At 39.1% G+C, this 27322-nt stretch overlaps 1 protein-coding gene across 16 annotated transcripts in view; it reads left to right on the top strand.

Annotated features, from left to right (window-relative positions):
• The window catches only part of RBFOX2 (RNA binding fox-1 homolog 2), a 932501-nt gene that overhangs the window by 286902 nt on the left and 618277 nt on the right, over window positions 1-27322 (top strand). Inside the window, exon 2 of one of the 16 annotated variants that reach the window (XM_029590399.1) lies at window positions 7450-7469. The exons of the other annotated variants lie outside the window; for them this stretch is intronic. The gene's annotated coding sequence lies outside the window, so the exon portion shown is untranslated. The remainder of the gene's footprint in view (window positions 1-7449; window positions 7470-27322) is intronic. 16 annotated transcript variants of the gene reach the window in all.

Raw genomic sequence — 27322 nt, 5'->3', positions numbered from 1 at the left:
TCCTTCCCACAACCCTGCATAAAAAAAACAAAACAAAAAAAACCCCAACAAAAATACTTGCCATTTCTTACAAGACTGGCTGCATTTGGAATGGATCACACTTATATCCAAGGTGTAAAGGTTGTGTTTTCTCCTCTGTGCTCTGACCTCCAGGGCTCAATAACATCTTAAATACGCTTGAATGGGATGGGTGGAAGAAGGTGAGACAGGAATGTCCAAGATTTACCATTACAATAAAACCAAGTATGCAGCCAAAGAGTAAAGTGTTAAGGGATGTGCATTCATGATCCTAAACTATAATAAACCAGGTTATCCCACCCTTTAAAGCAGAGCTAAGGAAAGATTTATTTCAGATACTAGCTGTCCTTTTAAGGATGTTTCTGGTGCTGGGGGATTGGTTGGGAAGAGCAATAAAAATAGTGAAAAATAATTCTGTAAAGCAAGTCCACTGCAATGCTGTTAAATTCTGAGCTTTATGGTTAGAAGTCAGGCAGTACTTTGCCAGATCTTGTCTGGTTTGAGGAGGAGAGGGTTAATACATTTTAAGTATACTCTATGGAATGTTTCAATGTTTCCCCCATTTTGATCACCTCTGTCCCTTCTCCCTTTCCCCCTCACCAGATGTATGGTTCATATTGTGATTAAAAAAGTAAATAAAAATCTAATGGTGCGTCTTGAATTTTGGAGTAGACAGTATGCAAAATTTTTAAAACAAATACATGATTGTTAGGCAGGTTGCAGAGTAATCAAGAGCCAGAATACACAGAGATGCCACTCCTAAACATCAGGGAATGCATACACTTAAATACAAAAACAATATACCATGCATCTCATACATAGACAAAAGAACACTGAAGTATGTGTAAATAAATAGTATGTTCTTATTATGTGTACATATGTATATATTTTTCTGCTTTTTATCCAGTCAAGACAAGTGTATGTAACTGTTTACGTGATCAAGTACCACCTGCTTCAGAATTTATATTTAGCTTAAACATGGAAAATGTTTAAAGGAGTTGCATATGGCTTTATTTTAGTTTTTAAAAGCGTCTGCTACATATGTGACAAGGACCCAAGTTAGTCATTTAGTCCCTCATAATGAATGAAAACAGCACTGATAGATCATATTCCTTTTGTTTCTCATATGTGATGATGACAAAGGCACATATTTCCCCCCCCCAAAAATGTATGATTTAAATATTTCCTTGCAAAAAATATGCAGTGGACATGTGCTGTACAGATGTGAAATTTTTAATTCACTGTAGGCATGATTACCAAATATGTATTTGATTACACATGCAAACAAAAACTGTTTAGGTCAACATATTCATGAGATATCTATGATTTTAATTTTTGCCACTACCTTTCCAGGTCATCTCATGCCAGTGCTGTTCATACACTCCAGCTATTAATTTGTTTTTGCCATTCATGCATTCTTCTCCAATTTTCTAGTTTCCTCTGTAAAGTCCACAGCCACTCATCCTCTAACAATCCTCATGCACTGTTATGCTTAGTTATTAGTTTACACCTTGCAAATTAGGTGTAAATCTTTCATCATCTGCTTTATGGTAAATTGTATGTGGTTCTACCTCTTATGAATGATAGTCATTTATAGCTTGTGAAATGAAAACATGTAACTTTCTGAAGTTATGCATATTATGGATCTAGGTATAGATGGAAGTTTAAGTAAACTAAAGAGGTTAGGACTTTTCAGCTTGGAGAAGAGACAACTGAGGGGGGATATGATAGAGGTGTTTAAAATCATGAGAGGTCTAGAACGGGTAGATGTGAATCGGTTATTTACTCTTTCGGATAGTAGAAAGACTAGGGGGCACTCCATGAAGTTAGCATGGGGCACATTTAAAACTAATCGGAGAAAGTTCTTTTTTACTCAACGCACAATTAAACTCTGGAATTTGTTGCCAGAGAATGTGGTTAGTGCAGTTAGTATAGCTGTGTTTAAAAAAGGATTGGATAAGTTCTTGGAGGAGAAGTCCATTACCTGCTATTAAGTTCACTTAGAGAATAGCCACTGCCATTAGCAATGGTTACATGGAATAGACTTAGTTTTTGGGTACTTGCCAGGTTCTTATGGCCTGGATTGGCCACTGTTGGAAACAGGATGCTGGGCTTGATGGACCCTTGGTCTGACCCAGTATGGCATTTTCTTATGTTCTTAGCCAGAAATCAAAACAACTATTTTATTGCAAGAATTCTAGCAGCCATATTGGTTCTGGAGAGAACTGGATTCTTTGCAGCTTGTGATTTTTTTTGTTGAACCAACATAAGGATTATCTGAAAAACTACATCATACCCTTCTTCGTGACCTGTATGATCTTGAAAGCTCATGTACATCATCATCTTCAGTTAATCTTTATGTTCAATAAAAGTTTAATATGTATATCTCTCTAGTTCTCTTTTTCTCTGGCCCTCTTTCTCTTTCACAAAGCTCTTCATTCAAATGTTTCTTCTTGTCTTCCACCCCCCTTCTTTATGATTTCTCTCAGAAGATTGTGTTTCACAAAGCCAAAGGTGACAGCATGATTAGGGGAAAAACCCTGAATATCAGGTCACTTGAGTGTCTGAAATTTGGCACCTGATATCTGCCAACAGAGTGGATAATTTTGAGGTGAAGGACCAGGAGGGGGAAGTCTGTGGAGCCAGGAGATGTAGTGGTTGCTAGGGTGAGGGCTCAGGCCCAGAAGTAATTGCTGGGCCACAGAAGTGAGGAATTGGAGAAGAGAAGCTAGAGAGGAGGAAAAAGTTAAAAAGAGAGAGCAAAAAAAAAAAATTCAGATACATTAAAAAATAAAACTATATATACATCTCCCCACATCCCAGTTCCTAAAAATTATTGCTGGTGTCTGAGTTTTCTCTAACTTTTTACACTCCAGTGTGCCAATATGTTTTTTGTACTGAACAAATATTGCAGCTCAGAGCTTTAGTGTGGGTCAGATTTAGTTGTGGGCCATCTGGCCCATAGGAAGAAGGAAATAGGGGACAACTAGCAAACCCAAAAAGCAAAAAAAAAAAAAAAAAATTGCTGCAGGAAACAGAAAAAAAATATATCCAACATTAACGTATCATTTATCATTTTCAATAGTATTGAGGTAACAAATTGTGGAATTGTACCACATATTGCACGACATTAAAAAGGATGGAAAACATCTGGGCAACAGATTGCCCAGACAACTCAAGTTTGGCAACTGGTGCTAGCCACCAGGCCAAAAAGATCAGCAGTTTTTGTGTCAGGAAGAAGGTTTGGAGGCCCAGGGCCAGAAAAAAAGCAGCAGTGGCCCCCATACTAGAAAAATGGGCTGGGGCCAGAAACAGCAGCGCATACTGGAATGAAGAGGAACCACTCTCAACTGCTGAAGAGGAGCGAAAATTAGATTAAAAAAAAAAAGATTAAACAAAAACTTTTCCCTAGCACTTATGATTTCTAAAAGGTTTTCCACCCTTGCACAGAGAAAATGATTAATCAAATAAATGCTAGAAGACTATATAGCTAGCTAAAAATTATTTAATATAACATTGGCAGCAAATAACCAAAGGCTTTTTTCTTTAAAGAATTCTTGCTGGCAGCAGTAACTAAATTTGGGAAGAATTTGGTTATGGGGCAAGAGTAGATAATATGCTATATTCTCTATATACACAGATTTTTTTCCCTTCTCTGTATTACTACATTAAGACAGATTTTAGGTAATAAGCTTAAGTAGCAAAGCGACTAAGGAACAAATTTACCTTTACAAAGCTGAGGCACATATGAGGGCAAGCTTGTACTACTGCTATCTTTATTGCACCTACTCTTTTACAGTGATGGGAAATGAATTCTTTCATTCAAGTACTCTTGACAACATTAATTGAAAGTCTTTTAAAAAGTGTTACCAATAAATTAGAAAATATATTCTTTGTTTAAATTTGTGTATCAAGAACCTCTAATGGTCTCAATTAGTTGCTCTTTGGAACTTCTCATCTTGGCTCTGCACATTACCATATTCAGTCTGCTCATATACTCAAAAGTCATGAATCAATCTGTCCTGGCAGATTCAAGAACCAAACACTACAGAGGGTGACAAAGGCTTGGGTCCATAAAATTATCACTGGAATATGCTTGACATCTCCCATTACAAAATTTTCTCTTTCCCTAGAGACCTAATGCTATAGTGTCTTTGTATGATCAGGCAGCTCTGGAAGGAGCTTACTTAATGTTATCCTTCCATTCCAAGTGTCATTAAAGTGACCTGTGGTGCACACTCCCTCTATCCCAGTAGACAAGTACTACTTCTGAAGCATTATAAAGCAAATATACAGGAGAATGAAACTGTAATAGACGTTAATACCTAATTTTTAAAATTCTTAACAGAAGATTTAATCTTCCTGTTTTAGCAAAAATAGTTACACATGTCCCCAGTGGGGTTGTGTGGCAGGGCATATATTGCACAAGTTCTCACTCTCACCCAAAAGGCCAAGAAAGGACTCCTCAGCTCATTACTCAGAACCAGCACTTGGATTCTAGCTATAAAGGAACCTAGAATAATACTCTGGTTTATTCAATCTGAAGAGAAGTCTTATAGCAACACCACTAGAACACTAATTTAGCTAGCAAAATTCCATAAACCCTACTGGTGTGATACCTCTTGCCTTGACTGACTTTTAAATACAATGAAGAGCACCTGTCTTCTGAATATTACTCTGGAAGAAAGGTGGTGACCAAAGTTACAACTTTTTGCCTAGTCTGCCTTTGTGAAACATCAGTAAACCTCCAAAGTAAAATTCTTATTTACCAGTAGGTAGGCAATAGATTTTCAAGAGTTTTTTTTAAAGCAAACAAAAAAACAGCTGATCTATTCAAAATTTCTCCCTCAGCTACTAAGAGGTCAAACTCAAATGAAAACCAAAAAATCCAACTACTAACTGCAAAGTTTCTTAAAAAAAACCACAAATACATTTGGGTCTATTTATAAACTTCGCACATCCGTTAATTCCTGAACAGCTATTATAAAAATGAGTTCTAATAACAACATTGAATCATTTAGCCATGACTAGTACCGTTTACTTAAAAAGATGTTTACCCAAAATAAAGAACTTGCAATACACAGAATAAGTTATAGTTGCCCCGGCCATCTCCGAGTCATCACAGCTCAATAAGGAAAGCACATCACAGTGACAAAATGTAACTGGACTGCATTGGATTGAGGGTGGGATTTGGGGCAGCAGAGGAGATTCAATAGTATGGTCAAGTATGTTCTATAGAGAGAATAACTTTTTTAACAAAGTAATTTCCTAACATTCCAATCTGGATATAAATTTGATTCACTGCAACTCAAATCCATTGTGTATACAAACAATTTGCAAACCTGAATAATATTAATCAAATGACAATGTTATCTTCTAAAATAAGTGTGTCACCCTAACTTCATAAACGCTAACAGTTTGATCAATCTGGGGTGGTTGGTCACATTTTGATCTTTTGTTTGAGTTGGGGCACATCCTGTTTACATTATATTTTCAACTTATTCAGAAAAGAATCACCAAAATACAAAATAGGGTCACATACAACTTATGCAGCTCTAATATGTAGGTGTATCAGCAGTACAGTAAAATAATTCCCTTATCCCAAATATTGTGAGAAACCCAAGTTCCTGAATCAATATTTTTCCCCTCGTGTATTACTATATTATCATTCCCTTCAATCTTGTCTCTACAAAACTTGCCACATCTTTTTCTGAATTTAGAGTTGTAGCTATATCTGTCTCCACTGTTTGGGTAAATTTAATTTAATATACTGTCTGTAAAAACAGATATCCAAGCAGTTCATAATAACATACATAATATATGTAATTAATAAAATGAAGATAAAACATCCAGGACATTGACTAGATGGTAGTGGACACACAAGTTAAAAGATGTTGACTAAACAAGAATTTATTTATTTATTTATTTAACATTTTTATATACCGAAATTCATGTAGCAATGTTGCATATCAATTCGGTTTACATTATAACATTAAACAGGCACGACAGAGTGCAATTACATCGAACAGGAGGATAAACTTGGATAAAGAAACTGGGGATTAAAGAACAAGAAATTACAATAAATGTAGTAATCGATAGGATCTGGCTAAATATACAGTAGGTACGTTCCATGGTGCATATATTTGGGAAGATTTAGAAGTATGATTATCGGTGTGGGTAGAATAAAATATGGTACTTGGCAAGTAGGCTATTCACAAATTAAGCTAGCCCCAAGCTAATAGCAAGTTGGTTCAACTTAAGACTCCATCCTGTTCAGGTTGATAACATCTCATTTATCTAGCAGTCAATGGACTGACTAAACAACTAAGCTTTGATAGGCATTGAATTCTGTGGAGGTAATTTTCAAATAGATGCATGCTCCTAAAAGTAGCATGGATTGTAGTAATTTACAAAAGAACTTTTACGCATGTAAAACCTTTTGACAATTCAGTAGCATATATAGTAGCAGTTTTCAAAAGCCCACTTAATGCATAAAACCAAGTTTTAAACACATGTATCCTTTTGAAAATTACCTCCTATGCTTTTTCCCCTTATTAGATCATGGTTCCTGCAAGAAAGACTGCCCTTCAAAATCCCTGAAGGCTTCATTGATATTTGTATAATACAATTAACCCTCCCTAATTATTTTTTTTTTCTAACACATATGGCCCCAATTTATTCCAACATCCATAAGGGCTTCTGTTTCCTTTATTTAGCTTAGTGACTTTTTTTTTCTTATTTTCTTTGGGGGTGGATACCCAAAACTGAACTATTTTCTGAATGAAGAATGCCTTATTTATGCATTTGAAAGATGTCCCTTGTTTCCTCAACCACCATATCTGTTCCCCTCCTCCCCACAATGTAATGCACTCCAGCATATTTCAAATTTGACTTCTGCTGATTGATTTTTGCAGTACTTCCTAGTTTATCAACGGATATTCCTAAGTTTTTTTTCTTGGGTAGTGTTTGCAAGTACTGCCATAGTCCAAGCATATCACACCAGTGTATTTTTGTGTGCCTAGTGCATTATCCTGTACTTATCCATATTAAATCTCATTTGCCACTTCAAAGCCTGTTGCTTTAGTATATTTGTATTCTTCTATAAAATCAGTGGAAGGGCTGAAATTTAAACTTTGAATGTAAGTTCTTGCCAGTTGTAAATTTTTTTTTTTATTTTTTAAATACTGATGTAGATACTCAAACTAAAATAGATATTGCCTACTTTATAGAAATCTCCTGGGTGGCCATCACATAGCATCCATGTGATACTGCACTCAAGCTCAGTAATACCATTATAACTTGATTTTTAGAAAAGCTTTTGGAACTTTTTGCTATTTGGTGAAATTATTTAAAAAGTGTGCTTAAGCGCATTGCTGTGACACTCATAATAATGACAGCTGATTTTTTTTTTTTTTTTTATTTTATTTTCAGACTGGACCAATCCCTCTATTGTGAGTTTTCTACAAATATTCTCAAATTTTCATCTGGTTTTTCATCTCCATATTGTTCTACCATAAAAAAAAATGCCAGAAAAAATACTTTCAATATCTTGTACTATATGTATATCTAAAGCTGCTATTACAGTGGGTCGCAGCACTGACAACACATTTGCATTTCTTTTTTAATTGAGGGAAGATTGCATGGAAAACAAATTATTGGATGCTAACAATCAAGTGAAGACACAAGTTTTGGTTTTTTTTAATTCCTATTATCTGACGAGAATGTCCCTTATTAGAGAAGAATGTGTGTGCTGGCAAGAAGCACTCTTACTATTCCACTTGCAAATCAAGAAGCACTTTAATAAGCATATCTTTCTGGTTAGATTTAGAGCAAGGTAGTGAGCTAGTCCAGATCCTGGTTTGCTGTGGTGAGTTTTTGTAAATAAGAGTAGATGTCTCAAGGCATGCATCTTGGATTTGTTTTATCTTCCTAACTTTTAGAAGGGAGCACAAGTTTGAGTATGGTCTGGAGAGACCAGAAATGTGTATGATTTATTGGAAAGAAAATAGGTGTCTTAAGTATTTTTGTGTATCTTTGCTGTTGTGACTTGCTGCTAAACTGGCACTAATTACATTTAAATAAAAGTTCTTAATTTTTTGTGTTTAAATACTTTTATATAGCATTCTTAAAGCAATGTTGATGCCAGAAATGCTAAATGTGAAATCAGACAGTGATTTGCACAATGTGCCAACCCCCCCCCCCCCCGAATCACAGACCAATATTGTAACCACTAGTTTGCCTCTACGGTGTCTTGTGTCCAGTGAGATTCCTCAATATGTTTTATTATTGCACCTCTTTACAAACATGCTTGCAGCTACTCTGCTATGGACAACTTTTCAGCATACTACCATTACAGACAGAGGGGACAAAGGAGAACCTCACTAGTTTTTTACTGCTCGAGTGCAGGCTTTATTATGACCTGTAATTCTCATGATACTTTGCTATGAGAACCAGCATTTTGATCTTGTTTTACTAGATGAGCATTCATTCTTTAAGTTGGTTACTATAAGCTGTTTTCCTGATGTCTTGAATGCAACTTAGCATAAGATTTTTGTCACCCAGAAGCCTAGATACAGGCTTGCTTATTAGGATGGGCCAGTAGTGCTTCAGGTTGCATATCTTAGCTGTGGTATCTTGGAAGAAAATGAATCTTGAAAGGAAGCTAGCATTGGGTGCTCTAATTGGTAGCAATGTATCTAATTTTCTCGCAAAAATATCTCCCCTCCCTCGCTTGGAAAATCACTTCCATGGTATAAAAATAAATTTTCTAAAATTGAATAACAAGATCATAGGATTTTCCTTGTTGTAAATTCTAATACATTTGTAATATATTATAATAGTAAGTACTATATTGTTGATGGTTTTCAAACATTGCAAGTCTATCCTGGGCAGGGGGAAAGATTATTGCTTTTCTAACCTCTGGAGGGATTTGGTGTAAAGTATCTGCAAATAAACTTCATTTCCCTCTGTCTTCACTGTTGTTTCCCCTCTCCCCTCAACAGCATCACCCTGTCACCCCTGTGGAATGGAGCTTCAGGCCAAGTTTTGACCTCCTTTTTCCGGAGAAAACTAGAATGGTAGAGATCCAGAAATTATACAGGGATATATTTTCTATTCACAATGAAAGTTGAAGATGCATGCTTTCATGGGGAGAGAAGCCCTGCCCTTTCTTGGATGCTTTAGTGCTGTGCTGGCAAGTTATTTTTTTCTTATGTGGATCTGTTTCTCATCAAAAACTGGAGACAGAGAACCTGATGGGGGTGGGGAAAGAATAGGATTGCTGTCCTTTTCTGACCATGTGGCAGAGAGTGTATAGAAGTGTGCTACTAGATGAATCATCAGTCCCCTTGTCTGTTTTCTCTCCCTTGTTTGATCCTACACAGGCCCAGTGTCGCTACTAAATTGAATTTCAGGAGACCTGCAGTTCTGTATGTGAGTCTGTGGTAGGGAGTTCTTCATTTAGTACTTGTGACTGGCTCCTGCTGGCCTTCCAAGAAGCTGTTCACTGAGCATAGGTCCTTGATTAGAGGTCCAACAAGCTTTGGAAGGTGACTTACTGATACTTGTCAATCTGTTATTAAGTCCTGCTATAGATGGGGCCAGAAACCACCATAAAATTACCATTTCCAAAGTTCTGAGCGACTTCCCTGTATGGCTTCTCCCTCTTCTTTTTACTTCTCACACTGCTGTGGCAGTGGTGCTTTTGATGAGAATGTAGAACTCACCCAGCAAGAATGTGTAGCTGTTAGCACAGTATTGCTGCTCCCACCCTGTTCTCTATGAGCTGCATATAGATATTATAAATAAATACTAAGGACAATAATGAGTACTAATAACCTTAGATCATTCAGTCTCTGAATTGGCCAATAATCCTTTTAGGACCAGTTTCGGGAGCAGAGTATAAAAGGGCAGTTCTGCAAGCTTATGCAGAAAGGAACTAAGTATGAGAAAAAGATATATTTTATGATTTAAAGGTGGTTGCATGTTCATTTAGATTGAAAAATGGGGATGTCTAAAGTTATGTTACTCGAGCAACTTATTGTCTCCGTAATAATGGGCTGTTTTCATTGATATTCCTTTTAAATTGAAGTTTATGTATAGGAAACAATTTTTTGGTGAGATTTGTCATCCACGGGTGAGAATTTGATTAATCACCGGTGCATCTTGATGGATAAAATAATTTTTTTTCTTTACAGTACTTTGCAACTGGGCCCGTATTCCTTGTCAGATGGGGGGCATATTTAGTGTGTGCCGGGGGAGGGATGCAAAGGCTTCACTCTTGGACCTTTTGCTTCTCAGCCACTTTTCATTCCTACATTATCAACAGGCTTACTGTTCCACCTCTAAAACTCTCTGCTACTGTGTCACCTGTGGACTTCTTAGACAAATTCAGTAAGAAAAGTCATGCCAGTACTAAAAAAAAATAAAAATAAAAATAAAAAAAATTAGCTAGGAGATTGTTAAACATTAATTTACAGGTTTGTCTCATCCCCTGCTGCTCCATTCTTTATTTTTTGCAGTTTGTTTAATGATTTTTGATGGCTCCTTTTCTGACTTTCGATTTAATGGTGTTTTCTTTGTTTGAGGAGCATTGGATTTGGGGGAGGTTCTCGGGACCAAGAGTTGGATGGGAGCAGCTGAGACTTGTTCTTACAGATGGCACTGGCGGCTTAAATTCCTGAGCCTTTCTCCTATTTCAAGGCAGACAGGAGGTTCTGTGCTATGTTGCTGCTCCTCCCAGCAGCTCTCTACCTCCCTCTTGGCCTGGACTCTGAGGCCCCATTTGTCTTGGCACAGGCTCAGATTCTCCTTCTCTTAGAGAGATCATATTCCACAGCAGAACAGTCATTTTGATTTAAAAAAAAAATGGGTGCAATACTAATTTACATTCTGGTGAGAAACAGAGCCCTCTTTTTTTTTTTACTTGAATATTTTGTTTCTCCCTCTTCTGTCTCATCTCTTATTTCTTCATGTGTGTGTGTGTCTCCCCTTATTTTTTTTCCTCTGTTGCTCTTTTTAACTTTCTTTTCACCCTTCAGCAATCCTTTCCTTTCTGTTCACAGTCTATAACAGTCAAAATCACCTTAAGGAGATGGCGTCTGGAGAAATTTGTAAACTCCTTAAAAGGCATTTGCTTTTCTTGGAATTGCAGTATGCGCTAAAAGAAGTTACTGTTAACAGCCTTTCTACAGTGTTCTGGCTTTTTCACATTAGGTCTGTTGACTATCCATTTTAAAATGTTTTTTGTATATTTTTTATGATTGGAAATCTCTCCAGGCTGATTAACTGTCACTGTGGCATCCCTGATTTCTTTACCAGTTGCTTTCTTGCTTTTAGCAGTTTTTTTCTCAGGAGAAAAAGGTACTTTTCTCTCTTTAAATTCAATTGAAGATACAAACACAAATTTATTTTCCATAATAGATATCACCCTTAGTCCTATATACACTCCTTTTTTTATCATGTATTTACTGACCTGGGAAAGGGCTTTTTGGATCACCTCTGCTTTCAGATGAGCATAAGCTAGAAAAATAGTACTTTATTTACTATTCTCTTTTAGGTCTTGTTAAAGTCTGGGACCAACTTTTTCTATGTGCCAGGTGAGGGTGTATTGCTGGGTTGCTTTTGAGAATAAGGCTGACATAGCACATGCAAGCAGCAGTCCCGATGTCTGCTCTTCAGTAACTTGCTCATCAGGATGGGCCAGTAGTGCTTCAGGTTGCATATCTTAGCTGTGGAATCTTGAAAGGAAGTTTTTAGAGGCCTAAAATAGGAAGCTTTTTTTTTTTTTTTTTTTACTAAACCATGCATAAAAATATTTGAAATTCAAATCATTTACAATGATTGGCTAACAGCTGGAAACATTTTTTTTATCTTCCTTTGTGATGCAGTAAACACATACAAACTGTAACATGACATGACACTGTTCTAATTTACATATTTATATGAAAACAGAAAAATCTGAAAAAAGGCATCAACTAAAATATACAAAAATGATACCAAGATCCTTCCTATCTAGTCTCCCCCCACCCAGTTAATTTAGTTGATTTATATTCTGCTTTTTAGGCACTGCAATGCAGATTACATTAGGTACTGTAGGTATTATATCTACATAAGTGTGCCTTTTAGCTGTTGCTGAGTGCATTTGTTGAATTGTATTTAGCCCACAATTACATTAGTGAGATATCGGTAGGAAATAATTAGCCATATTCTTAATGTTTCCAGAAACCTCGCCCAGCCCTTCCTGTATCATATTGTTTACAATCCTCATTCTGGTTTACATTGCTTGCCATTTTTCTGGGTCCTGCCTTTAAAAACTCCTCTACTTTTTGTTTCTGGTCTTCCATATGTTTGAGCTATTTTTTCCTTAATTATTTTCTTTTGTTGCACCATTTTTTAGAACTGTCTTTTTCCTTTATTCCACCCATATGCACTTCTAAAATGCTTTACAATGAATGTAGTCAACAGCTCAGTAAACGTGAGAGAGGGATAAAAACCTAAGAAGGTAAAGTGAGCTTGACAAAGAATGTGAGAACTAGACTTCAAAGATTTCAGTTGGGTGCAGTAGAAAAAGATGTATTCCATTGGAATTGGAAAAGACAGAGTTAGCTGCTCAATGGGACAGGAGAGGCTGCATCAGATTTACAGGGCAAAAGAATGAAAAGCTCTTCCAAAGCTGTTGCTTCAACAGAAAAAAAGGTAGCAGGGAAAGCAATCTAATATGAGGCCTCAGATGTAGGCAAGCAGTGTGGAAGAGTTTGAACACCAGAGGTCAGCTTTACATTGGATTCTGAAAAGTATTGAGAGCCTGTGATGTTTTCTGAGAAGAAATAGGATTGTTTTATTAAACATGTAAAAGTCTCTATCATTTTGGGTATATTGCAAGTTGTAAGCTTGAGGAGACCATGTAAAGAGATGAAGTAGTTAATAGGATGAGTGTGGACAAAGAAAAGGTGTATTTTAGTAGAGGATATGGCATATACAGATGGAATTGTAGAAGTGATAGGCAATTGGCCCATTTATGAGATGAGGTATTTAGGATTGTGAAATACACCAAAGGTATGAGCAAATGGCAGATGTAAAATCAAGAAGCGAGCTGGAAGTAGTAATGCTGTTCCTAGGGCACTGGTATCCACATCACTCAAAAGCACCTTTACACTTAGGGGTAGATTTTAACAGATGTACACTGATTTTATAACATGTGCGCGCATACGTGCACCGTGCATACATGTTATAAAATATGTGGGCTGCATGCACATACATGCTGGATTTTATAATCCATGTGTATGTGTGGGCGGCGTGCGCAAGCAGGGGTAAAATTTTGCAAATTCGCGTGGCAACAAGATCGGGGCTTCCCCACTTCCCTCCCAGTCTTCTCCAATTTAGAAGCAGACTGGGAGGGAACTTTCCTTCCCCCTTCTCCTCTCCTCCCCACCTTTTAAATCCCCTCCCTTTTTTTTCTTCGTTACTTCAGGGCCCGAACTGAAGAAACTTGCGCGCTCGAGCACACTAATGAATGGTGCTGTCCCGACCTGCACATTTGTCAGGGCCCAGCACTTATGCGTGTATTGCCAATTACACGTGTGGCTGGGCCCTTAGGCCACGCACGTAAGTGGCAATTTTTTTTACAAGCGCAGCAGATTTAAAATCCGGCCATTGTATACAGGTTAATTTCAGGAGAGAGAGAAAAAGATTTAATTGGCACAAAGAACATAAGAAATTACCATGCTGTGTCAGACCAAGGGTCCATCAAGCCCAGCATCCTGTTTCCAACAGAGGCCAAAGCAGGCTACAAGAACTTGGCAAGTACCCAAACACTAAGAAGATCCCATGCTACTGATGCCAGTAATAGCAGTTAATGGACTTCTCCTCCAAGAACTTATCCAAACCTTTTTTAAACTCAGCTACAGTAAATGCACTAACATATCCTCTGGCAACAAATTCCAGAGCTTAATTGTACATTGTGTAAAAAAGAATTTTCTCTGATTAGTCTTAAATGTGCTACTTGCTAACTTCATGGAGTGCCCCCTGGTCCTTCTATTCTCCGAAAGTGTAAATAACCAATTCACATCTACTCGTTCAAGACCTCTCATGATTTTAAAGACCTCGGCCGTGTCTTCTCCAAGCTGAACAGCCCTAACCTCTTTAGCCTTTCCTCATAGGGGAACTGTTCCATCCCCTTTATCATTTTGATTGCCCTTCTCTGTACCTTCTCCGGTGCAACTATATCTTTTTTGAGATGCGGTGACCAGAACTGTAAGCAGTACTCAAGGTGCGGTCTCATCATGGAGCGATACAGAGGCATTGTGACATTTTCAGTTTTATTCACCATTCCCTTCCTAATAATTCCTAACATTCTGTTTGCTTTTTTGACTGCTGCAACACACTGAGCCGACAATTTCAATGTATTATCTACTATGATGCGTAGGTCTTTTTCCTGGGTGGTAACTCCTTATATGGAACCTAAAATCGTGTAACTACTGCATGGGTTATTTTTCCCTATATGCAACACCTTGCACGTGTCCACATTAAATATCATCTGCCATTTGGATGCACAATCTTCCAGTCTCACAAGGTCCTCCTACAATATATCACAACCTGCATGTGATTTAACTACTCTGAATAATTTTGTATCCTCTGCAAATTTGATAACCTCACTCATTGTATTCCTTTCCAGATCATTTATAAATATATTGAAAAGCACCGATCCAAGTACAGATCCCGGAGGCACTCTACTATTTACCCTTTTCCACTGAGAAAATTGACTATTTTAATCCTACTCTGTTTCATGTCTTTTAACCAGTTTGTTATCCACGAGAGGACATATCCTCCTATCCCATGATTTTTTAGTTTTTCTTAGAAGCCTCTCATGAAGGATTATGTCAAACGCCTTCTGAAAATCCAAATACATTACATCTATTGGTTCACCTTTGTTCATATGTTTTTTAACCCCTTCAAAAAAAAAAAAAAAATGAAGCAGATTTGTGAAGCAAAATTGGTAAATCCATGTTGACTGTGTTCCTTTAAATCATGCCTTTCTATGTGCTCTGTGATTTTGATCTTTAGAATAGTTTCCACTATTTTTCCCGGCACTGAAGTCAATCTTACTGGTCTGTAATTTCCCAGATTGGCCCTGGATCCCTTTTTAAATATTGGGTGTTACATTGGCTACCCTCAGGTCTTCAGGTACAATGGATGATTTTAATGAAAGGTTGCAAATTAATTGAAATAGATCTGAAATTTCATTTGTCAGAACCCTGAGGTGCATACCCACCCTGTCCAGGTGATTTGCTAGTCTTTAGTTTGTGAATCTGGCTTACTACATCTTCCAGGTTCTTAGTGATGTTCAGTTCATCTGACTCATCATCCTTGAAAACCATCTCGGGAACCAGTATCTCCCCAAAACCCTCATTAGTAAATATAGAAGCAAAGAATTCATTTAGTCTTTCTCAAATGGCCTTATCTTCCTTAAGAACCCCTTTAACCCCTCGGTCATCTGATGGTCCAACCGACTCCCTGACAAGTTTCTTGCTTCGGATATATTTTAAAAAGTTCTTATGAGTTTTTGCCTCTATGCCCAATTTATTTCAAATTCTCTCTTAGCCTGTCTTATTAATATTTTACACTTATCTTGACAATGCTTATGCTTTTTCCTATTTTCTCCAGATGGATCCTTCCAATTTTTGAAAGATTTTTTTAAAGCTAAAATAGCCTCTTTTCACCTCACCTTTTAACCATGCCAATAATCATTTTCCTTCCTTCCACCTTTTCTTAATGCGTGGAATACATCTAGACTGTGCTTCTAAGATTATATTTTTAAACAATGTCCATGCCTGTTGTACAATTTAATCTTTGCAGCTGCAACTTTCAGTTTTTTGTTTTTGTTTTTTTTTTAACTATTTTCCTCATCAGTTTCCTCTTTGAAAATTTAGTGTTAGAGATGGAGATTTATATTTTGTCCCCCTTCCAGTCATTAGTTCCTCTATCCTCATGACATTGTCTGCCCACTGAAGCTGAACTTTCACCACCATTCCCTCTATGCTAGATATTTGGCAGCTTTCAAGGACTTTTCTGTTTGAGATCCAGTCTTGTGAAATGAAACTCCTCAAGCAACAGTCTCGAAACATGGTGCCATGCCGGGGTTAGCAAAGAATTGGGAGAACTGATACAGATGCAGGAAGTGATGGTTCCTTCTCATACTTTATAAGCATTAGAAAATTTAAAAAAAATTTGTTTTGGGATCGATGATTATATATGACCAAAGAGCGGTAGAAACATTGTAGAAACATTGTAATGACAAAGTAGCTGCTTGGTGTTATGAAGGACCCTTTTCAAAATGCTTAGAGTTGAAAGAGAAAAAAAAATCTTGTAAACCTGAAAAATTAAGGAAATCTAGTGGTGTATATATAGTGTGATAATCAAGTCTCTTATGGAAAAGCCATTGTATTTGTAAAGTTCAAAGTTGACAATCAGATGTTTCCATGGATGACATTGAGATACTTGTTTGAAATCGGGACTTGTTTTTGAGATTCAGTCTTTCTCTCTTAGAGTATAGATGTATCTCATGGAACACTGATGGAGTTGCCTGAGGTGTCTGTGGTGTAGCATCCAGGATTCACATCTGTACTACAGTGTGGACAATACATCTGCCTTAGTATACTTTGATCTTAGTGAGTAGTCATAGCCCATAGATGATGGAGTCTCCCAAAGGAAGCATTTTCCTTGCCATTGTATAATCTCATTGTCAGTGGTGCTAGGGTTGGAAAACGTTCTTTTGAGCAGGCCTGAATTTATTAATAGGCACACTTGGCCTATGCCTTGGGCAGCAAAAATCTGAGATCAGGTTGAATCTGAAGATTTACTACCTTCTAGCTGTGCTGTATTTCACTCGGAAGAAAACAGTCTGCTGCTACCTGATCAACTCCTCCCCTCCCCACCCAGGCAGCAAGCAGGGAACAGAAGGGGAGTGGTGAGCCTGGACCAAACAGAGTGGAGTAAAGAACAACCACTCTACCTAATCCAGCTTCTTCTCACCTGTCATTCAGGAACAGAAGATGGCATTAGCAGACAAAGCAAAAGGGATCATTTTTGGGAGGCTAGGAGGGGCATAGTAGGGAATTGGGGAGAGAGGCTGAGGGATAAGAGGAGATCAGATGAGTAGCGTGTCTGTGGAGAGAGAGGGGAGAATTGGGGGGGGGGGGGGGAGGAACGGGACAGTGTTTGAGAGAGAAGGGATTAGTGCTCTGTGTGTGTATGCCAGATTGAGTGGGAGGTTAGAGAGAAGATTCAAGGGGGAGCTGAACTGAAGCATGGTCGGGACACATTCCTTCCCACCCCTTCTCATTCAGACCTTTTATCCATTGATCTCAGATTTTATCCCCAAGGTCCTGGATCCTCTCTTCCTTCCATTGTTTCCCTTCTCCCCATCACCTAGCCCCTTCTTCCTCCTCTTTCCCTTCCTCAGTTCCAGATTTTCCCTCTATCCTAGATTCCTGATTATCCCCCATTCTCCCCATCCCTGTTCCTCTCTCCCTCTCTTCTCCAGCCCCCGTCCTCTTACTTTCTCTTTGCCCCATTCAGGTTCCTTCTGCATTCCTCTCCCCATCCCTGTACCAATACTTGAGGTCTCTTTTCCTCACCTACTAAAAAAAGAATAAATTATAAAGATATGAACAAGTTTAAGTGCATAAGTTGCCATACTGGGTCAGACTGAGGGTCCATTAAACCCAGCATTCCTTTCCAACAGTGGCCAATCCCAGTTACAAGTACCGAGCAAGAACCAAACATCAAATAGATTCTGTGCTACTATTGTCAGTAATAGCAGTGGTTATTCCCTAAGTCAGCTTGATTAATAGCAGTTTATGGACTTTTCCTCCAGGAACTTATCCAAACCTTTTTTCTTTTTTAATCCAACTACACTAACTGCCCAAACCACAACCTCTGGCAACAAATTCCAGAACTTAATTGTGCATTGAGTGAAAATGAATTTTCTCCAATTTTTTTTAAATGTGCTACTTGCTAACTTCATGGAGTGCCCCCTAATCCTTTTATTATCTGAAAGAGTAAATCACTGATTCACATTTACCTGTTCTAGTCTCTCATGATTTTATAGGCCTCTATCATAACCCCTTTCTGCTGTCTGTTCTCCAAGCTGAACAGCCCTAATCTCTTAAGCCTTTCCTCTTAAGGAACTGTTCCATCCCCGTGGTTATTTTGCAATTATATTTTTTGGAGATGCAGCGAACAGAATTGCACACAGTATTTAAGGTGTGGTCTCACCATGGAGTGATACAGTGGCATTATAACATTTTCCGTTTTATTCACCATTCCCTTCCTAATAATTCTTAACAATGTTGCTTTTTTGACTGCTGCAGCACACGGTGCCGATGATTTTTATGTATTATCCTAGATCTTTTGCCTGGCTGGTAACTCCTAATATGGAACCTAACATTCTGTAATTACACCATAGGTTATTTTTCCCTATATGCATCACCTTGCACTTGTCCGTATTAAATTTCATCTGCCATTTGGATGCCCAGTCTTGCAAGGTCCTCCTGCAATTTAACACAATCTGCATGTGATTTAACTACTCTGAATAATTTTATCATCTGCAAATTTGATCACCTCATTTGTCATATCCCTTTCCAGATAATTTATAAATATATTGAAAAGCACTGATCCAAGTACAGATCCCTGAGGCACTCCACGTTTATATTCTACTGATAAAACTGACCATAGAAATGACTGGAGAAAAGGACCAAATGGTCCATCCAGTCTTCCCAGTAAGCTTATGGTAGTATCTGCTGCGCTGTGGAGGTTACCCACATGCTTATCAGTTTTCCAAACCATAAAAGTTAGGGCCCTCGTTGTTTACTGTCTGAATTAAATTCTCTGGTACCATCTGCTGTTGAAGCAGAGAACAATTGTTGAAGTTGCATTAAAAGTATCAAGCTTATTGGTTAAGGGTAGTAATGGCTGCACTACCAGGTTACCCTCATGCACTCTTTTCTTCATTTCCATTCTCTAGTTTTTAGGGATTCACAATGTTTATCCCATGTCCCTTTGAATTCTTTAACTTCACCTCCTCTGGAAGGGAACTACCAGGTTACCCTCATGCACTCTTTTCTTCATTTCCATTCTCTAGTTTTTAGGGATTCACAATGTTTATCCCATGTCCCTTTGAATTCTTTTTGACTTCACCTCCTCTGGAAGGGAATTCCAGGCATTCATCACCCTCTCCATGAAGAAATATTTCCTGATGTTGGTTCAGAGTCCTCCTTCCTGAAGTTTTATTTTGTGACTCCTAGTTCTGCTGATTGCTTTCCAACGGAAGAAGTCTGACTATAGTGAATCCTTAAAATCTTTTTAGTTATCTGAAGGTCTGTATCATATTTAATTCTATTTTTTCCTGTCTTTTAACCAGTTTGCAATCAACAAATGGACATTGACTCCTATCCCATGACTCTTTAATTTTCTCTCATGGAGCACTTTTGTCAAACACCTTCTGAAAATCCAAATGTACTACATGTACTTGTTTACCTTTATCTATGTGTTTATTAATCCCTTCAAAAAAAATGTAGCAGATTTGTGAGGCACGACTTCCCTTGGGTAAAATCCATGCTGGCTATGTCCCATTAAACCATGTATTTTTTTTTGTTTGTTTTTTTAAATTTATTTAGATTTTTATATTCCGCTTTTCACACTTTTTTTTTCCAGTGCTTCAAAGCAGATTACGTTTAGGTACTGTAGGTATTTCCATATCTCCAGAGGGCTTACAATCTAAGTTCATACCTGAGGCAATGGAGGGTAAAGTGACTTGCCCAAGTTCACAAGAAGAGACAGTGGGATGAGAACCCTGGTTCCTAGCCTGCTCTTCTAACCACTATATGTTCTGTGATTTTGTTCTTTAGAATAATTTCCACTATTTTCCCCGGCCCTGAAGTCAGGCTCACAGGTCTGTAGTTTTTCGCATCATCCTTGAAGCCCTTATTAAATATCGAGGTTACATTGGCCAATCTTCAGTCTTAGGTACAAAGGACGATTTTAATGACAGGTTACAAAATGTTTGCTAAAGTATGAAATTTCATTTTTTAGTGGATTTTCTACTGTTGGAAACAGGATGCTGGGCTTGATGGACCCTTGGTCTGACCCAGTATGGCATGTTCTTATGTTCTTATGTTCTTACGTACTTAACACTGGGATGAGTACCATCTAGTCCAGGTTATTTGCTACTCTTTTTAGTTTGTCAATCTGGCCTACTACATCTTCCAGGTGTACCCTGATTTGGTTCAGTTCATCCGAATCATCACCCTTGTAAGCCATCTCAGAAACCGGTATCTCCCCAACATCCTCATTAGTAAACATGGAATCAATTCATTTAGTCTTTCTGTGATGGCCTTATCTTCCCTCAGTGCTTCTTTAAACTCTCGATTATCTTACTGTCCAACTGACTCCCTCACAGGTTTCCTGCTTTGGATATATTTCAAAACGTTTTTATTGTAAGTTTTTTTTTTTCCTCTGTAGCCAACTTAATTTCAAATTCTCTCTTAGCCTGTCTTATCAATGTTTTGTATTTAACTTCACCACCAGACGAGTGGAGAGCAAGACACACCAATGGAAGGTTCCAAATAATACAGGGGTGTGTCAAAGCAGATGAATCATCTACAGGCACAGAAACCGTAGTGGAGTAGGAAGGGTGTTTATGTACTCAAAATATGTCAGGCAGACGCATTTGAGAACAATAGGATAATTAACTGTAGTAGAGCTGAGAGTCCTCCGACATGGCCATGTTTCACACTGGCTGCATCGTGAGGGAGAGAGCAGGAGATCAAAAACGATTGTCACCAATGTGGTCAATAGACAGATCTTAACAGACGTGGTCAGAAATACAGAGTTTCTAGGTTGCCGTACAGACTGTTAAAGAAACATAGTTGCAAGGGACTGCAAAAACAGTCTTTAACAAAAATGCCATCCAACATTTAACTTCACAATGCTAGGCAAATTGAAAGTGGACAAGGCCATGGGGCTGAATGAGATATATCCCAGGATACTGAGGGAGCTCAGAGACACGTTGGCAGGTCCACTGAAGGGCCTAGTCATTAGATCCCTGGAAATGAGCGTGGTATCACGGGATTGGAGAAGAGCAGTGGTGGTCTCCTTCACAAGAGTGGTAGCAGAGAGGAGGCTGGAAACTACAGGCTGGTTAGCCTCATCACGGTGGTGGGAAAATTAATGGAGACTCTGCTGAAGGAGAGGATAGTGAACTGTCTATACTCCAGTGGGTGGTTGGACCTGAGGCAGCATGGATTAATCAAGGGAAGGTCTTGTCGAACAAATCCTGATTTTTTTTTTGATTGAATGACATGAGAATTGGATCATGGAAGAGCGCTCAATGTGATCTACTTGGATTTCAGCAAAGCTTTTGATATGGTCCTGCACAGGAGGCTTGAGAATAAAATGAAAAGCTAGGGAGTGAGCACCAAGTGGTTGTTTACGAACTGGTTGATAGGAGACAGCATGTAATGGTAAATGGAGTCTACTCTGAAGAGAGATCGATGTTGCGTGGAGTGCCATAGGGATTGGTTGTGTGATTGGTTCTGTTCAATATCTTTGTGAGTGACGAAGGGGATAGAAGGTAAAGTTTGTCTATTTGAAGATACTAAGATCTGCAACAGAGTAGACTTGCTTGAAGTAGTAGAGAGAATGAAAAGTGATTTAAGAAATCTTGAGTGATCAAAGATTTGATAGATGAGATTCAATGCCAAAAAATGCAGAGTTGTGCATGTGGGATGCAGTATTCCAAAAGAGCTGTACGTGATGGGGTGTGAAAGACTGATGTGCATGGACCAAGAGAGGAATCTTGGGGTAATAGTGTCTGGAGTTCTGAAGATGGTGAAGCAATATAACAAGATGATAACTAAAGCCAGAAGAATGCTGGGCTGCATCGAGAGAGGACTAACCAGAAAGAAAAAAGTGATAATGCCCTTCTACAAGTCCTTGGCGAGGCCTCACCTGGAGTACTGTGTTCAGATCTAGAGCCCATATCTTAAAAAGGATAGAGACAGGATGGAGGCACCCCATAGATCGGTGACCAAAGTGGTGTGGAGTCTGTATCAGAAGACCTAAGAGGAGAGGCTAAAAGATCTGAATAATGTATACTCTGGAAGAGAGTAGGTACAGGGGAGATATAATACAGACCTTCAGATACCTAAAATGTTTTAATGATGCTGAACTTTGAACTTTTTTCGTTGAAAAGAAAACAATAGATCTATGGTTCACAAAATGAAACTCTGGGGGATGAGTCAGAACCACCAGCTTGAAATTTCTTCATGGAGAGGGTGGTGGATATCTGGAATGCCCTTCCAGAGGCGCAGTGGTGAAGATGAAAACAGTCAAAGAATTCAGAGGGGCATGAGATGAAACACTGTGGATCTCTAAAGGCTAGAGGACAGAAAAGAGAAAAGTGTGCAGAGTGGTAACTTGGCGTGACTGTTACTGCCCTTAACAGAAGGCATGGAGATTACTACCCTTAACCAATATTTTATTTATTTACAATTATTTATATACCATTTTTATAAGTAAATGTAGTCAAAGCAATTTACAATAAAACATACATAATAAAATAGCACATTCAGGAAATAAGGTAAAAATGGAAATAAAATATGTATTGTTTTACAGACTTATCCTAACTTAAAAACAAAATAAAATCAGAGTGATGGGGTAATGGGAGGGGGGGAGAGGCTAGGTAGAAGATGAGGGATACTTAAGCAGTATGGTTGGGACTGAAAGCGCATTTAAAAAGAAAAGCTTTCAAATTCTTATTAGACTCTTTCATGTTGTCAATGTGTATCAAGTTCTCTGGGACAGAGTTCCAGAGTTGGGGGCCAGCAACAGAGAATGCACGATGTCTAGTAATATCAAGATGGACAATTTTGATGGTGGGTACTTGTAAAAGGTTTTTTGAGCAGAGCATAGACTTCTGTTAGGTTTGTATATGTGAAGTTGTGAACTAAGCCAGGTTGCTGAGTCATCAAATAAAAGATTATGGATCATAGTAAGAACTTTGTATTTTTTTCTAAATTCAACAGGTAGCCAATGCAATGAGTAAGGGATGGGCAAAATGCAGTCTCTGGGATTTGCTGGTTAAAATACGAGCTGTAGCATTCTGAATCAATTCTAGGGGGCAAATTACATTATTGTGTAGGCCAAATAAGAGTATTGCAGTCGTTGAGGTTGCTTAAAATTAAGGATTGTAAGATGGTTCTTAAGACTTCCAGGTGTAGTAAAGGGCATAGTGGTTTCAGCATATGGAGCTTGAAAAATGAATTTTTGGCAATCAAGGATTCGTGATGGGTCATGGAAAGACTAAAATCGACAACCATCGAGGTCTAAATGTGAGGGGGAGGGGGGGGGGGGCTACAGGCGGAATGTGGGATAGATGAATTATTTTGGTTTTTGTCGTATTAAGTTTTAGGCGCCTGAGGATGTGGAAGAGTAGGAACCAATATGCCTTGGTGCTTCTACTGCAACTGTAACATTGCTCTCCACTTCGGCAGGGGAGGAGAAAGAGGAATTAGATTCAGATGGCAACAGAGGGCCCAGACTTCCACAGTCTAGGATACTGATACGTAGATATGAGGGAAAGAACACAGGACTGCTTCTACGGCCAAGTCCAGAATCAAAGCACGTCAGGCAGCACTGTCTAAATTTTCAAGAAAGCTCATCGCTCAGTAAAAAATGTTGCTAGCTGCAGTTTTTATGGGTTATCATAAGGCTAGGGGTTAACTGTACGGAGCAGCAGTTACTACCCTTAAGAGAAATATGAAAATAACCTGTATAGAGTGGTGTTACTATATAAAGAAACTTGCTGAGGTGACTAGATGGATTATTTGGTCCTTTTATGCCTTCATTTCTATGATTCAGTTTCTTTTTCCTATTTTCTTCAGATGGATCCTTTTTCCAAAGTTTGAAGGAAGTTTTTTTTTGGCTAAAATAGCCTCTTTCACCTTGCCTTTTAACCTTGCGGGTAGTTGTTTGGCCTTCCTTCCACCTTTCTTAATAGTGGAATATATCTGGACTATGCTTCTAAGATGGTATTTTTAAACAGTGTCCATGCCTGTTGTAAACACGTCACCTTTGCAGCTGTACCTTTCATTTTTTTTTCTATTTTCATCATTTAATCAAAGTTGCCTTTTTGAAAGTTTATGTAAATCTACAGTTCAAACACTGTTGTCCCCCTTCCAGTCATTTAATTTAAATTTGATGATATGATCACTATTGCCAAGCGGCCCCACCATTGTAACCTCTCTCACCAAATCCTTTGCTCCACTGAGAATTAGATCTAAAATTGCTCCCTCTCTCGTTCGTTCCTGAACCAATTGTTCCATAAAACTGCCGTTTATTCTACCAAGAATGTTACCTCTAGCATGTCCTGATGTTACATTTACCCAGTCAATATTGGGGTAATTGTAATCTCTCATTATTACTGCTCTGCCAAATTGGTTAACTTCCCTGATTTCTCTTAGCATTTCATCATCTGTCTCATCATTTTGGTGAGGTAGATGGTAGATACTCCTGTCACTATACTCTTCCCCAACAAACATGGGATTTCTACCCATAAATATTCTACTGTGAATTTAGTCTCTTGTATGATCTTTATCCTGTTGGATTCTGTGCCATTTATTTATTTATTTATTTATTTATTTATTTAACAACTTTTAATATACCGACGTTCGTGGAGCACATCACGCCGGTTTACAAGTAACTCAGTTAAAGGAGGAAATTACAATGAACAGGGGGCCGGGGGATGGGAGCAGGCAAGAAAGGGGGGGGGGGAAGGGAGACAGGAAGAAAAGAGGGAAAGATAGGTAGCATGAGTGAGAGTATAAAAAACAACCGTTAACATAAGAGATAAAAGGAACTTATTTACAGAAAAAGGAATATTTACATTAGTGACAATTAGCATAGGATTGATTATATCGGACTAAATTGAACAATTTTGTAAAATTGTAGGAAGATAAAGGGGAAAGGCGGGCAAGGAGAGGCGAAAGGGAAAGCCTTGGGAGGGGGGGAAAAGCCTAAGGAGGGGGGAAAAAAGGCCTAAGGAGGGGGAAAAAAGGCCTAAAGAGGGGGAAAGAAGGGAAAGCCTTAGGAGGGGGGGGGGGGGGGGAAAAGGGCGGGTGGGGGGATGGAGGCTGGGAATCTGAGTGGGGGGGGGATTATGTGGGAATGTATAGGATTGGTTGGAATCGGGGTAGATTATGTGGAAATGTTTAGGTTTGGTTGGTTTCCGGGTAGGCCTTTCTGAAGAGCCACGTTTTTATGCCTTTTTTGAAGGTGGCCAGGCAGGTGGCCATCCCAGACATAAAGCGCCACCTTGTCCACCAAGTTGATCCTCCCTATCATGATATAATTTGTACCCCGGTATAGCACTGTGCCATTGGTTATCCTCTTTCCAGCAGGTCTCTGAGATGCCAATTATGGCTATCTCATCACTCACTACTTAACTCTCCGCCCCACTTTTTGGACTTCTGGCATTGGCATACAGACTTTTCAAATTGTGTTTTCAGTTAACAGGACTAATTTGGAATCTTTTAGCTTAGGCGATTTTTTTTTTTTTTACTTATAGGCACATGGACTACTTTTGCTTTTATTGGAACTTTTCTTTTGGAATGCCTAACTCTCCTGGTTCATTAGTGTCCTTCAAAGATATCTCCCTCTGAACCATGCACTTCTTAGCGACTGTTGGCTTTCCCCCATATTCTAGTTTAAAAGCTGTTCTATTTCCTTTTTAAAGGTTAATGCCAGCAGCCTGGTTCCACCCTGGTTAAGGTGGAACCCATCCTTTCAGAAAAGACTGCTCCCTTCCCAAAAGGTTGACTTACAAAATAGCATCCCTGTTCCCTGCACCTTTATTTCATCCATGCATTGAGGCTCCGGAGCTCTGCCTTTGTCTGGGGACCTGCTCATGGAACAGGGAGCATTTCAGAGAATGCAACCCTGTAGATTCTGACTTTTTTAGCTTTCTGTCTAAAATCCTAAATTTGGCTTCTAGAATCTTCCTCCCACATTTTCCTATGTCGTTGGTGCCCACATGTACCACCCTCCCTAGCACTGTCTAAAATCCTGTCTAGGTGAAGCATGAGGGCCGCCACCTTTGCACCAGGCAAGCAATCTACCACCAGCCACCCAGCTATCTAAATTCCTAATAATCGAATCAACAACTATGATGGCCGATTTTAATTCTTCCCTCTTAGGCAGTAGCCCTGGGAGACTCGTTCTTGGTGTGAGAGGACAAGCATCATCTGGAGTGTAGGTCCTTGCTACAGGATCATTTCCTGCTCCAACAGGCTGATCCTTTCTGACCAGGAGACCTTCCTGATCCAAGGAGGTCCCAGGGCTGCCAGACTGGAGTTGGGACTTGTCTTACTATGTCCTTGAAGGTCTCCTCTATATACCTCTTTGTCTGCCACTCTAGCTTCCAGAGATCAGACTCGTTCTCTGCGAGCCAGGAGCTCTTTGCACCGGGTACACACATACAACCTCTCACCGGGAGTAAAAAAAATCATACATATGACATTCGATACAAAAGACTGGATGGCCCCCCTCTTGCTGCTGGACTACTGTCTTCATCTTAATTTTGTTGTTTTTAGTTGTTTCAGTTGTTACAGGAGTAGGAATGCATACAGAGTTCTTTGAATTTATTGGTATGTTCACTAATAATCTGGTGGTGACTTACAAGGTGATAATTAGTAAGGGCAGGTGCAATATTGTGATTTAGATAACCTGATTGATTTTTAGTGAGAAAGTGTCTCTTGCCTATAAATCAAAAGATGAGCTGGGAGTGGAAGGGAGGGAAAGACAGACACTGGGTGGGTTCCACACCCAGGCAGACAAAGTCAGTCTCACTACCAAGAGAAGGTTAAAACTTCAGACGCGTCTCCGGTCCTTGATGGGAGCCAGCCGGCCCGTAGCTTGGGACTATCTGCAGGTTCTCAGCCTCATGGCATCCACCCTGGAAGTGGTACCCTGGGCAAGGGCCCATATGAGACCTCTATAACGCTCCCTGCTCTCTTGCTGGAGCCCCCGCTTCCGGAATTATTCCGTGCATCTACCTCTGCCAGCCAGAGTGCGGATCCAGTTACGGTGGTGGTTGCAGTCCAACCACACAAGCAGGGGGTCGAAGATGTCCTCCCCCACGTGGATTCTGCTCACCACAGATGCCAGCCTGAGCGGATGGGGAGCACACTGCGAAGAACTCACCGCACAAGGGCAGTGGGACAGAGAAGAGTCAGGGTGGAACATCAAC

Source organism: Rhinatrema bivittatum, chromosome 2 (genome assembly GCF_901001135.1).
Source record: "Rhinatrema bivittatum chromosome 2, aRhiBiv1.1, whole genome shotgun sequence".
Lineage (NCBI taxonomy): Eukaryota > Metazoa > Chordata > Amphibia > Gymnophiona > Rhinatrematidae > Rhinatrema > Rhinatrema bivittatum.
This window is presented reverse-complemented; position numbering and strand designations above follow the sequence as displayed.